This window comes from Oryctolagus cuniculus, chromosome 11 (genome assembly GCF_051225735.1).
Source record: "Oryctolagus cuniculus isolate XC-2025 breed Fujian yellow rabbit chromosome 11, ASM5122573v1, whole genome shotgun sequence".
NCBI lineage: Eukaryota > Metazoa > Chordata > Mammalia > Lagomorpha > Leporidae > Oryctolagus > Oryctolagus cuniculus.
In genome coordinates, this window is record NC_142877.1 from 115112004 (window position 1) to 115124486 (window position 12483).

Here is a 12483-nt window from a genome sequence, read left to right on the forward strand (position 1 = left end):
AGGGTCTTGTCCCAGTCAGAACACCCGGGAGCACCAAGAGGGGGGGCCCCTCGAGGCTGCAGGTCCCAGGGCCCAAGGAGAGCTGGTGGGAAAGAGAACAGGTCCACACGAAGTAGCTCATGGTTTATAGACGTCCTCCCACCCTCTGTCCAGAGGGCCGGGAGCCAACCCCGCAGCCAGCAGGACACTCGAGAATATGCAGAGGACGGGGAAGCAGGTGTCTGGAGGGAGAGTCCACCAGACCCTGGCAAGGCTGTCCGAGCTCTGCCAAGTCCAGGACCTAATTAGGAGTGGCACAAACTCCCACTTCCCGGCACACACACACACACACACACACACACCCAGTCCTCCAGGAAACACATCCTCTGGCTGGCCCTCCTTTACAAAGATACCTCCTTTCCAGACAAATCCCAAAGCAGGAGGTATTCGGTAGGTGTGGCCCCTGCCTTGGGCTGCAAGCTCTCCCAGGGCACCTCACCACCTCACCCACACCTCATCCTCTGAGTCATTGGACTTCATGTTCCAGGGACCCCTACTCTTGCACACCCCCCTGCCCCGTGTAGTGGGCTGAATGACGACCTCCCAGAGGTATCCACATCCCAGCCCTGCGGACCCATGCACAGGCACCTGGGACGGCGGGAGGGACTCTGCAGACGAGACAGGGACCTTGAGGGGGAGCCAGGACTCTGGATGTAACCACAAGGATCCTCAAGAGAGGGAGGCAGGAGGGTGAGAGTGTGAAGGCAGGGACGGGGCCGGCGCTGTGGCGCAGTGGGCTAAGCCTCCGCCCGCAGCGCCGGCATCCCATATGGGGACCAGTTCGTGTCCCACCTGTTCCTCTTCTGATGCAGCTCCCTGCTTATGGCCTGGGAAAGCAATGGAAGCTGACGCAATGCTTGTGACCTGGCACCCATGTGTGAGACCTGGAGGAAGCTCCTGGCTCCTAGTTTTGGATCAGCCCAACTCCAGCCGCTGCTGTTGGCAGCCATCTGGGGAGTCAACCAGCAGATGAAGGTCTTTCTCTCTGCCTTTCAAATAAATACATTTTTTAAGGTTTTTTTATTTATATATTTGAGAGGTAGAGTTACAGAGAGTGAGAGATGGGGGGGGGGCGGGTAGAGGTAGAGGTCTTCCATCCGCTGGTTCATTCCCCAGATGGCCACAACGGCTGGGGCTGTGCTGATCTGAAGCCAGGAACTTCTTCCAAGTCTCCAACGTGGGTGCTGGGGCCTCCTCTGCTGCTTTCCCAGGCCATAGCAGAGAGCTGTATCAGAAAAGGAGCAGCCGGGACTAGAACCAGCACCCATATGGGATGCTGGCGTCACAGGTGGAGGATTAACTCACTGCGCCACAGTGCTGGCCCGTGAATAAAGAGGCAGGAAAACACCAGCAGGGAGGAGAGCCTGGGAGAGGCTCTGCTGGTGGCAGCGGGGGAGGTGCCCTCTGCGAGCTGGGAAAGGTGAGGACACAGATCTCCCCCCGAACTCCAGGAGGAGCTGGCCCCACTGACACCTCGACCTTTTTTGTTGTTGTTGTTGTTTTTATTTTTTTATTTTTTTTTGACAGGCAGAGTGGAAGGTCTTCCTTTGCCGTTGGTTCACCCTCCAATGGCCGCCGCGGCTGGCACGCTGCAACCAGCATACCGCGCTGATCCGATTGGCAGGAGCCAGGTGCTTCTCCTGGTCTCCCATGGGGTGCAGGGCCCAAGCACTTGGGCCATCCTCCACTGCACTCCCGGGCCACAGCAGAGAGCTGGCCTGGAAGAGGGGCAACCGGGACAGAATCTGGCGCCCTGACCAGGACTAGAACCTGGTGTGCTGTCGCCGCAAGGCGGAGGATTAGCCTAGTGAGCCACGGCGCCGGCCAACACCTTGAGCTTAGCCCAGGGAAACACACTGTGGACTTCTGACTTCCAAACGGCAGGACGGTGGGTCTGTCTGAAGTCTGCTCCGGTCACTCGCCGCCGCAGCAGGAGCCACAGCTGGCAAAGAAGGAACGTGGTTGGGGGCTGAGGCGGTTGCCCAAGCCACCTGGTCAAAGGTCCCTTCCTCTGCCCTGGCCATCCTGTCACAGAGCCGGGGGCTCTGGAGCCAGTCCACCTGGACTTGGCTCCCACTCTGCCACTGGGCAGCTTTGTGTTTGCGGGCAAGTTACATCATCTCTGCTTGCCTCGGCTTCCTCGTCTGTACAATGGGAGCCAGCTCTGAGCACAGGCCCTGGCGCTGGTGCTGGCATGTGTTCCCGCTGCTCCCCGACCTCACAGCAAGCTCGCCCTGGTTCAGGCTGGGAGTTCACGTGCCCCAGGGCCTTCGAGGCTGGCCGGGCCGTCTCTGGTGCTTTCATTTCCAAACCTTCTGAGGCCACACTTTCATTCATTAGTCGCAGGTCCAAGCCCTTCTGAGCTGCAGCCATGACGCACTCTCAGGCCACTGCCGCCCACCGCTGAGCAGAACCAGCACCACGCCTGCACGGACGTCTCTGGGACACTTAAGGCCAGCTTGGAGGGTGGGTTTTCTCTCTGTGCACGCGGAGAACCTTCCACGCCCACAGCGCCAGCTGGGCAGACTCCAACTCCAGGGCCATTCACCCGAACCGGCCCCTCTGCCCCACTCCAGCTGCCTAGGAACGACGCAGCCCGTCTGGCTTCCGCATGCCGCTCGGGTCGTCAGCTCCTGACCCACACAGCAGAGCAGGTCACCAACCCCCAGCCTGGCCCTTCTCCAGTGCAGATTAGCAGCTGGGCAGTTCTGCCTGGCGCCCTCACGGGGGCACAGGCCTCTCCCCTCCACTGCCCTGCCATCAACACAGACGAGTGGAAGGGCCAAGTTCCCACTGACATCTCAATCAGCAGAGAAAGATTGCCCATCCATGCCTCGGCTGTCGGCCAGGGGAGGGGCATGGGAAAGGAGGGGGTCACAGAGGAACCCCAGCTCCTTCAGCAAGGCTTCCTGCGCTAGGCTGTGAGAGTCTGCTTTCGTCAACACAAGCCAGTCTGGACTCTTCCTGTGCGGGTTTTCTCCCAAGTGAGAACAAACAGACCAACGCTCAGCCTCTCAGCTGGGCTTCCAAGGCCCTGTAAAGGAGATCCCCTTGCCAGCTGCCAAAATCCCATCTGGCACGGACAGAAGACGGGTCCCCTGCAAAGCACAAGCCGGACGCCACACCCCCTACTGCCCTGTGGGAGTGGGAAGCCCAGCTCCAGCCCAGGAAGCTCGGGGAGAAGCCCAACCCAAACTTCCTTCACACAAAGGCACAGCGAGTGAGGTGGGCCCGCATCCCACCCTGGCCGCGCCCCACGGGCCCCAAGGACACAGCGCTGGACACGCACAGCAGGAGGCTGCCTGTGCACAGGAGAGGGGAGGAACAGCCACACATCAGACAGCGGACTCTGCCCCGGCGCCGAAGAGGACCCACAGGCAGTCCTGGTGACCTCCTGACCCCAGCGTGCATGGGGCACTTCCGCTCACGGGAGGGTCAAACCTGCCACAGCAAACCCAGTGTTGGCACGAGTAGCGGTCACCCGGGGAGGGTTCCAGGGCTGGTGCGCAGCCTGGTCTGAATAGTGAGTCGAGGGTGTCGCTATTACTTGTGACGTGGGATGTGGCAGAATAACCGGAACAAAGGCTGGGGCTCCAGAGGGGTCAGCCAGTCCTCGGCCTGGGCGAGGTGCCTGCTCTGCCTTCTCACGTGCAGAGTGAATCACAACAGCTGTGTGTCCTGGGGTCTCGAGACGGCACAGAAGGAACCCAGGCAAGGCCCTCGGCGGAGGGCCTGGGCCCAGGCCTGTGACTGCACCAGGGTAAGTTCACAGGTGTCAGGCCTGGGCCCCACAACTTCCAATCCCAGCATGCAGAGGGCGTAGCCACCCATTCACTCATGCAGGGGCAGGGAGCCCACAGCCCGGTGAGAATCAGACATGGAGGACGCTGTAAAAAGCCCCAAATGCCAGAACGGATACAGAAGCGGGGAGGTCAGAGGGCAGTGCGCAGGTGGGAACCAGGCTGGGCTTGGAACGTCAGGAAGGACCTGGGCCCCGTGGAGGGAAAGGCAGGTGTGCGGAGCGGAGCCGGGAGCAGAGGCCTGGGCAGGGCCTGGCTGGCTGCCGGCCCCGAGGCGGAGCAGAGACAGTCAGATCTGGAGCCCTTGCTGTCAGTGGGATGCCCTGAAGTGAGCACAGCAGAGCAGGGGTTTAAAATGACAAAGCCAGTCGCTGCAGTGTAGCTGAGGGGCCGAGGGAAGTGGCCGTGTCTCTCCAGGCCTGAGGCTGAGCGTGGCGTTCACCAAGAACACCCAGACCCTCACTTTTAGTCCTCTGGGAAGGAATCAGGGGTGTGTTCTTAAAAAAATTTTTTAAAGATTTATTTATTTGAGAGGCAGAGTTAGAGAGAAAGGAGAAAGAATGAACCTACCGCTGGTTCACTTCCCAGACGGCCGTAATGGCTGAGGTTGGGCCAGGCTGAAGTCTGCAGCCAGGAATTTTATCAGGGTCTCCCACGTAGGTGTAGGGGCCCAAGCACTTGGGCCACCTTCTGCTGCTTTCCCAGGTGCATAAGCATTAGCTATATGGGAAGTGGAGCAGCCAGGACTCGAACCAGCACTCACATGGGATGCAGGCATCACAGGCAGCTGCTTTACCCGCTGTGCCACAACACCAGGGCCCCAGGAATGCGGTTTCTGATTAGACAGCGGTCAGGAGCCTGCGTGAGGCTGGCTGTCCTGGGGTTGGCCAGAGCCTTGACCTTCCTACATTGGACAAGAGGGGGCGTTACAGTTCTTATGCTTGTTATTTATCTTAATGTTTGGAAAGGTGATGGTCAAAGGGCATGCTCGGGGAACAAGCGCTCAGCACCGGCACCCCAACACCTGGCTGCCCTTTCACTGGGCTTCCCCTGACACAGAAATCCTCCTGTTATTCTTCCCCATTCTTTGCTGAAAGTTGCCCCTCCTTATGCCTTCACAATGGGTCTGACCGCATTTTTAGAGTCTCTGTTGTTAGGGCATCGCTGCACACGTGCAGGGAACCCAGAGAAGGAAACTGCCATCCCGAGGCCTGGGCACGAGCAGAGGTGGGAGGATGTGTCGGGCAGGAGCCACACAGGAGCTTGGCGGCCCCGGGGCCCCTTCAGAAGCGAGCAGTCTCTCAAACACAGGAACCCAGAACAGATGTCCACCTTGGTACACGGGTCTGGTCCCATGCCTCGCCATGGCAGGTGCTGCTCCCACACAGTCTGAAGACCTTCGCCACCCTGGACCCAGGGGACAGACGTGAGACGTGTTTCTCCTGCCTCCTTTCTCGTAGTAGTAACGATAACGCCTTTCTCTCCTCCCGCAGGGCCTCACGGCGCGTGCCTGGGTGGCAGCACCCGCTCCCCATGCTGGCTGCTCTCACCCAGCAGCCGCCCATCACAGCACGCGAGCCCTCAGCTCACTGCTCCTGGCTGCACGGCGCTCCCCGGTCAGGATGGACCTGTCCCCGGCTCCCTGCGGATGGGTGTTCAGGTGGCTTCCGACCCTTTGCTAATACGAGCATTACCCGCTACTGCAGCTTTCCCAGAGCTCCAGCTCGACCATGCTTCTGGGAGCCCTGGCTCCTGCGCCCAGCGCGGGCAGAGCTGACCGCCTCCCGTCTGTCGAAACCTCCACTCACGTGCTCTTCAGGTCTAAGCGGCCGTTCCGTGCGCCAAGCTTCCCGGGGGGCTGCCAGCTCGCTGAGGGCAGGGGGGGCTGCAGATGCTGAACCAGAAAACCCGAAGTCCCTTCCCTAGGATCTCAAGTCTCAGTCTCTCCATCTACAACACAGCGCGGGGACTGCTGCAGGGCTGGGGGAAGGTAAATCAAACACTCTCCGAAACGTTCTGCAAAGCCTGACAATGCAAATCCAGGGAGGACGGTCAAGTTAGCACGATCATATGCTAATATCACTGATACTAATGTCCTCGCTCACCGCCCTCCCCAACACCTCTCGCTACGCCTCCCCTCCCAGGCACCCCCGCTGACTGCTGAAGAATCGCAGATTCGGAGCTGGGAAACACGGCCGCTGGAGACGGAGACCAGGAGGCTCTGCCAGCGCCTGTTGTCTCCCCATAAAGATGCCCCAGAGAGCTCAGAGAAACAGCCCCGCCCACAGAGCACAGGTTCTCAGCCACCTGCTGGTGGCACAGGGCCTCCCGGTGGCAGGCTGTCCGCAGGGGTGGCACAGGAGAAAAACAAAGAGAATGAACTCTCTGGTCCCCGGGGAGGGGAGGCTGTCTGAGCTGAAGGAGGCAGTGGCTTGCGGAGGCCTCGCTGGGCGGGGAGGGGGGGAGGATGGCCGTCCTGGGGCTGACCGTGACCCTTACGTAAAGTGTGTAGGAGCAGGGTTATCAGGAGGATCACAGAGCAGACTGTGTTAGGAAAGTGCACACACACCCTCCCATCTTCACAGCCACACGACCCGCCCTGCCTCCCAGCCACGGGGACTTTCTAACCTTGGGCCTCACCTGAACCTTGTGACACCGGGAGGTGGGCAGAGAGGACACGAGCAGCCTCCACTGGAAAGGATGAAATTTAAAGAGGGCAAGGGACTTGTCCAAGGTCATGCCCAGGTTTCTGACTCTCAGTCTAGTGCCCTGTCCACCACTCACACCACGGTGCTACCCGGGAAAAAGGCTGGGGCCCCATCTCCCTACAGAGAACCTGGAACAAAGCACTGGGCTCTGATTCTGACTCTTTTCTATCTATAGGTAGCTTTCTTTTTTGAAGGGCAGAGTTACAGAGAAAGAGAAAGAGGTCTTCCATCCACTGGTTCACTTCCCCTCTTCCCCTAAATGGTCACAACAGCCAGGGGTGGGCCAGGCAGAGAAGCCAGGAGCCAGGAGCTTCTTCCAGGTCTCCCATATGGGTGCAGAGGCCCAACGACTTGGGCCATCATCTGCTGCTTTCCCAGGTGCATCAGCAGGGAGCTGGGTCAGAAATGGAGCAACCGGGGGCCGGCGCTGAGGCTCACTAGGCTAATCCTCAGCCTAGCGGCGCCGGCACAACGGGTTCTAGTCCCGGTCGGGGTGCCGGATTCTGTCCCAGTTGCTCCTCTTCCAGGCCAGCTCTCTGCTGTGGCCCGGGAGTGCAGTGGAGGATGGCCCAGGTGCTTGGGCCCTGCACCCCATGGGAGACCAGGAGAAGCACCTGGCTCCTGCCTTAGGATCAGCGCGGTGCGCCGGCCGCGGCAGCCATTGGAAGGTGAACCAACGGCAAAAGGAAGACTTTTCTCTCTGTCTCTCTCTCTCATTGTCCACTCTGCCTGTCAAAAAAAAAAAAAAAAAGAAAGAAAGAAAGAAAGAAAGAAAGAAAGAAAGAAAGAAAGAAAGAAAGAAAGAAAGAAATGGAGCAACCAGGATTAGAATCAGCGCCCACGTGGGATGTTAGCATTGCAGACAATGGCTTAACCAGCGGCACCTCAGGGCCGTCCCCCTATCATTTTCTTAATTCAAGAGAGAGAAAAAAAGCATGAACGTTCATTCACTCCTTCAATCCCCAAATGCCCACGAGAGCCAGGCCTAGACTAGGTCAAAGAGTCAGGAACCCAATCCAGGCCTCCCGCATAGGTGGCAGGGACCAAGTACTTGAGCCATCACTGCTGCCTTCCAAGGTCTGTATTAGCAGGAAGCTGGAGTCAGGAGCCAGGCGCTCCGACAGGAGATGCAGGAACCCCGACTGGTGTCTCAACTGCTATGCCCACACCCACCCTCAGCGAGCTTTTTCATCCCACGGGGAAATGCACGCAATCCAGGGTAAGCAGAGAACGAAGGCCTGTGTGTGCCTAGGAAGCACACCCACTTCAACCTCCGGGACTGAGCTCTGGGCTGGTTCTTATTCTTACCCCCATCTTTTTCGGGGTTTATTACAGTCAGCGAGCGCTGTTTCTAATATCGGAGAAGCCTGTTGTTTTTCAAGGCGGCAGCGCCAGGCTCAACACTGCAGACTTCTCAGGACACAATCGCTTAGCTGCACAGGACTTTTTAAAACACAGTAGGGCTGGAAGTGACGCGGGTCAGGACAAAGGTTTTTCTGGGTGGGATCTTCCCCCGCTGGTTTCCGCCCTGCAGGAGGAGGAAAAGTGCTGTCTGCTGGGCTTCCTGCCTCCCTTCACAGGCCGGAGCGCCCACACCACCCAGGCCAGCCTGCCCCTGCAAACCCGAGGCCCTGAGAGTAGCAACACGAACTCCGTGCCAGTGAACAGTCCTGTCCTCATCAGCCTTGATAGTCGACATTTTTCCAACAACAATTCCAGCTTTTTCTGGAGTGGCAATGCCATCAATCCATCCACTGCCCATTCGTTGAGTCAGGAACTCTCCCAGCACCCGCGCTGTGAAGTCCGTCACCAACAGAGGCCGCGTGCCCTTCTGCGCTCAGCCGCGCTCAGCCTGCGAGCCCAGCCTCACGCTCCCTCTGCGCCCGCCCCAGGGGAAGCAGAGGCCGGAGCAAGGCCCGCTGAGGGCGCCCCTTCGCACGGTGCAGAGGTGCAGGTGGTGGGAGGGAAGGTGGGTGCCCGTCCAGCTCTCTGCGCGGCCGCCTCCCCCGTCACTTCCTTCTGTCTGTCCGGAGGAGATCACTCTCACTGAACGTCTGCTCAGGTCTACTTGGTGTTGGCTCCCAGGCCAAACCATTTTGCCGACAAAGAACCAGATCTTTGCTTCACACTCCTGTTCCATGGGCCTGGGCCTCACTTCCTTGCCCCGACACACAGCAACAGCTGAAGCACCAGCCCCTTGGAGAAGTACACCCAGGCAAGCGTGGCCCCGGGTTCCCTCAAGAGCACTGTGAGGCCGGCACCGTGGCGCATGGGTTAATCCTGTGCCTCAGCCACTGGCATCCCACATGGGTGCCGGTTCAAGTCTTGGCTGCTCCACTTCCAATCCAGCTCTCTGCTGTGGCCTGGGAAAGTGGTGGAAGATGGCCCAAGTCCTTGGGCCCTGCACCTGCATGGGAGACCCGGAAGAAGTTCCTGGCTCCTGGTTTCGGATTGGCGCGGCTCCGGCCGTTGCAGCCATTTGGCTGCCCGGTGACACCTCTTTCCAGAATAAAACAAGCAGTCTGTAAGGGATGTTCAGTATCAGCCGGTGTTTACCAAACCTGTACCATGTGCCAGGCGCTCTGCTGAGCTCCATGGAGACACTGGGTCACGACAGCCCTAACCACGGCTGCACTGTCAGAATTCACACTCCACCATCCCCTCACCCCTACCTCACACACCTCCACCTCCACCCTGCTTGTGTCTGGGTCTCCCATGCAGGTGCAGGGGCCCAAGCACTTGGGCCATCTTCTGCTGCTTTCCCAGGTGCGCCAGCAGGGAGCTGGATCAGGAGAGGAACAGCTGGGACTCAAACCAGCGCCCACATGGGCTACTGGCGCTGCAGACGGTGGCTTTGCCCGCCACACCATAGTAACACCCCCCCACACCCCCACCCCTACTCTTAAAGAACAGGTGAGCATCCCACCCAGTTCTCTCTCCTGGCTCACCCTCTTCCTCCTTCCCTCCCTCCCTGTCCTGCATCCCCAGCCCCCTATCCAAAAACACCCAGTTCACACATCTTCCCCGACTCCACTCCTCAAATCCAGCGCCGCCAGCTGCTGTCCCCTGTCTGCCGTGTCCCAGTGAGGACCGCTCAGCTGTGCCTCAGCGACACTGCAGTGAAAGGCCCCACGCGCTCAGCTGTGGGGAGGGATGCTGGCATGTATGTCCACTGCATCAAACGCTGGCCAGCCCAGCCCCCAGAGTGGCTGGGAGGAGCCGCTAACTCCTCACTGAGCTCACAAATGAGACCGGCCAGTTACACCCAGCCTCCCTGGCTCCACGTCCTGCTCTGTCCCCGCTGCCTGTATTTTTAGAGCCGATGCCTCGGGGGCGTGGATGATGGACAGCCACCACGGCTCTCAAGGCATTCCAGATCTCAGGCACAGGAAGTCAGTGAGGACCCACGAGACTCCGGGGAACCAGGAAGAACTGCGGTCCTTAAAAAAAAAGTCCCAGGGATGGGGCTGGCGCTGTGGTGTGGCGGGTGAAGCCACCGCCTGCAGTGACAGCATCTTATATGGGCCTCGGTTCGAGTCCTGGCTGCTCCACTTCTGATCCAGCTCCCTGCTAATGCACCTGGGAAAGCAGTAGAAGATGGCCCAAGTCCTTACGCTCCTGCACCCAAGTGGGAGACCTGGAAGAAGCTCCTGGCTTCGGATCAGTACAGCACCAGCCATTGAGGCCATGTGGAGAGTGAACCAGCAGATGGAAGATCTCTCTCTCTCTCTGTGCCTCTGCCTCTCTGGAACTCTGCCTTTCAAATAAATAAAAATAAATCTTTAAAAAAAAAGAAAGTCAACTGTTAATACAACTGTTGATCTTTTTATATATATAAAAAAAAAGTCCCGGGGCTGGCAGTTAGCCTAGTGGTTAAGACAGAGCACCCCATACTGGAGCGCCAGGGCAGTCTCAGCTCCGGCTACGGCTTCCTGCCACAGACCCTGGGAGGCAGCAGTGACGGCTCAAGTGACTGAGCTCCTGCCACCCACGAGGGAGGCCCAGACCAAGGCCCCAGCCCCCAGCTCCAGCCTGGCTCAGTACCGGCCGCTGTGGGCATTTGCAGAGTCAATCAACGGATGAGAACCTGCTTATTCCTCTCTCTCTCTCAAATAAAAATTAAGGGAAACAAAGGTTCCAGCCCAGTGGAGCCAAAGAGGCCTGGGCTCCAGAGGCCTGGCCTGGGTCACGCCGGGACTTCAGGACCAGAGTGGCTGGAGGGGGAGAAGGCAAAGGTGGCGAGGGCTCGAGGGGGGCCAGGTGCCGGGGGGAGCAAGGAGAGGAAGGCGGATCTTCCAGGAGGAATTAGGGGGCGTGAACGACGGAGGACAACGGGGGACGACCCCCCACGCCACACCGGGCGAAGTGCGCCAGCTCCTTTTTAGAAAGTCCAAGGGTTCCCTGGTGACCACACCAGGCTCCAGCTGAAGCCCCTCAGCCAGGCCCTGTGGGGCCCTCGCAGCCTGGGCCCACCACGGCCACCCTGAGCGGTGAGGGTCTCAGGTCTCCACGTCTGCCCAGGGTTCCCTCTACCTGCGATGCCCTCTACTTCCTCCATGGGCCCAGCACCCCTACTGGAGCGGGGACGAGCGTGAGCTCCAGGGTCAGTCCAGCCAGCTCAAGGCCCCAGTCCACCACCTCCCCCGTGAGTCCGAGGTGAGGGCCCCCACCGCGCTGGGATGAAACACGGCGATTCATGGAAGCACTTTGAACTGTGCCTGGCACACAGTAAGTGCTCAATAAATGAGCTATTGTTCCTATTGTCCTCCGCGCCCCTTCAGGGCCCTCTGTCCCCATCACAAGCACTGTCTCGCACCTACTTGTTAAACAGTGGACCACAGCCTCTGGAGGGCCGACCCAGGCCTCTGGCCTCCCTTCCCCAGGCCCAGGCCGTGCAGGGCCGGCCATGGCATTCAGTCCGTGTTTACGGCCCAAGGTCCTGGGGCAGAGGCCCTCCCGGGGCCCAGCTACAGCCTCCCAGACGCACACAGCAAACCTCCAGTCTCATTCAAGGGCTGTACTCTCTCTCGCAGAGGCCGTTTCCACTCCAGGGAACGCACAGAAAGAAATGAGCACAGCGGGGACTGGAAATAGCGCCGAGCCCCGCGCGGGGAGAGCGCTGGGCGGGCCGAGCCAGACCCGAAGTCAGAGCAGGAGAAACCGGCTTCCGAACTCGGCCGGCGCGGTGAACTAGGGCAAGTGGGTCACCCACGCATTCCGCCTGCCGAGAATCACCCAGGGAGCTCCTTGCATAACCCACCGGCACCGTGGGAGCCGCTCAGCACACGGTCAGACGCCCCGCGACGGCACAGCCGTGCCCCAGCGTGCCCACGGTGTGGGGGCAGCCAGAACGCCCCCTCGGGGCCTCGTCTGTGTGCACCTCCCGACTTCTGCGCCCCTGGCATGGGCACACAGCACACAGTGGACACTCAGTAAGTTACGAGGCAACGAAACCCAGCAGCCAGAGCCAGGGCCCACTTCAAGGGCCACTCCGTCCAGGCCGGACCCGTCACCCGTCTCCGCAGGGCCTCGGTTTCCCTCTTGCACAAACCAGAGCTCCCCACTCCCATGCAGGCACGAGGACTGGCTAGGAGAATGTACGTGGAAGCCACAAGAGCCCAGGCAGACGTCAGCTACCCTCCAGGGCCCCAGGTCACCCGTGCTGGGCGCTGCAGTCCTCCATGCTGGCCACACCTCCCTCCTGCCGCGCGTCTACTCCTCTCACGTCACCGTGACCACCTGTCGGCCGCCCTACCACCACCTGACCAGCTGGGCATCATCCCGTGTTTGTGTCCTGGCCCTCAGTTCCGGCTCTGACTCCCATTCCGAGGTGCACGGCCAGCGCCCCCCAAGCACGCTGAAGGGACGCTGCGAACAGTCACCTGTCAAGGAAGTGGCACCTCTGAGACCTGAGACCGCGCCTCTCCCGGCAGGTG

The 12483-nt window shown here is 59.9% G+C and overlaps 1 protein-coding gene across 2 annotated transcripts in view; it reads right to left on the minus strand.

Annotated features, from left to right (window-relative positions):
* TMEM184B (transmembrane protein 184B) overlaps nucleotides 1-12483 on the minus strand; it is a 47053-nt gene that overhangs the window by 33591 nt on the left and 979 nt on the right. The window lies entirely within an intron of this gene.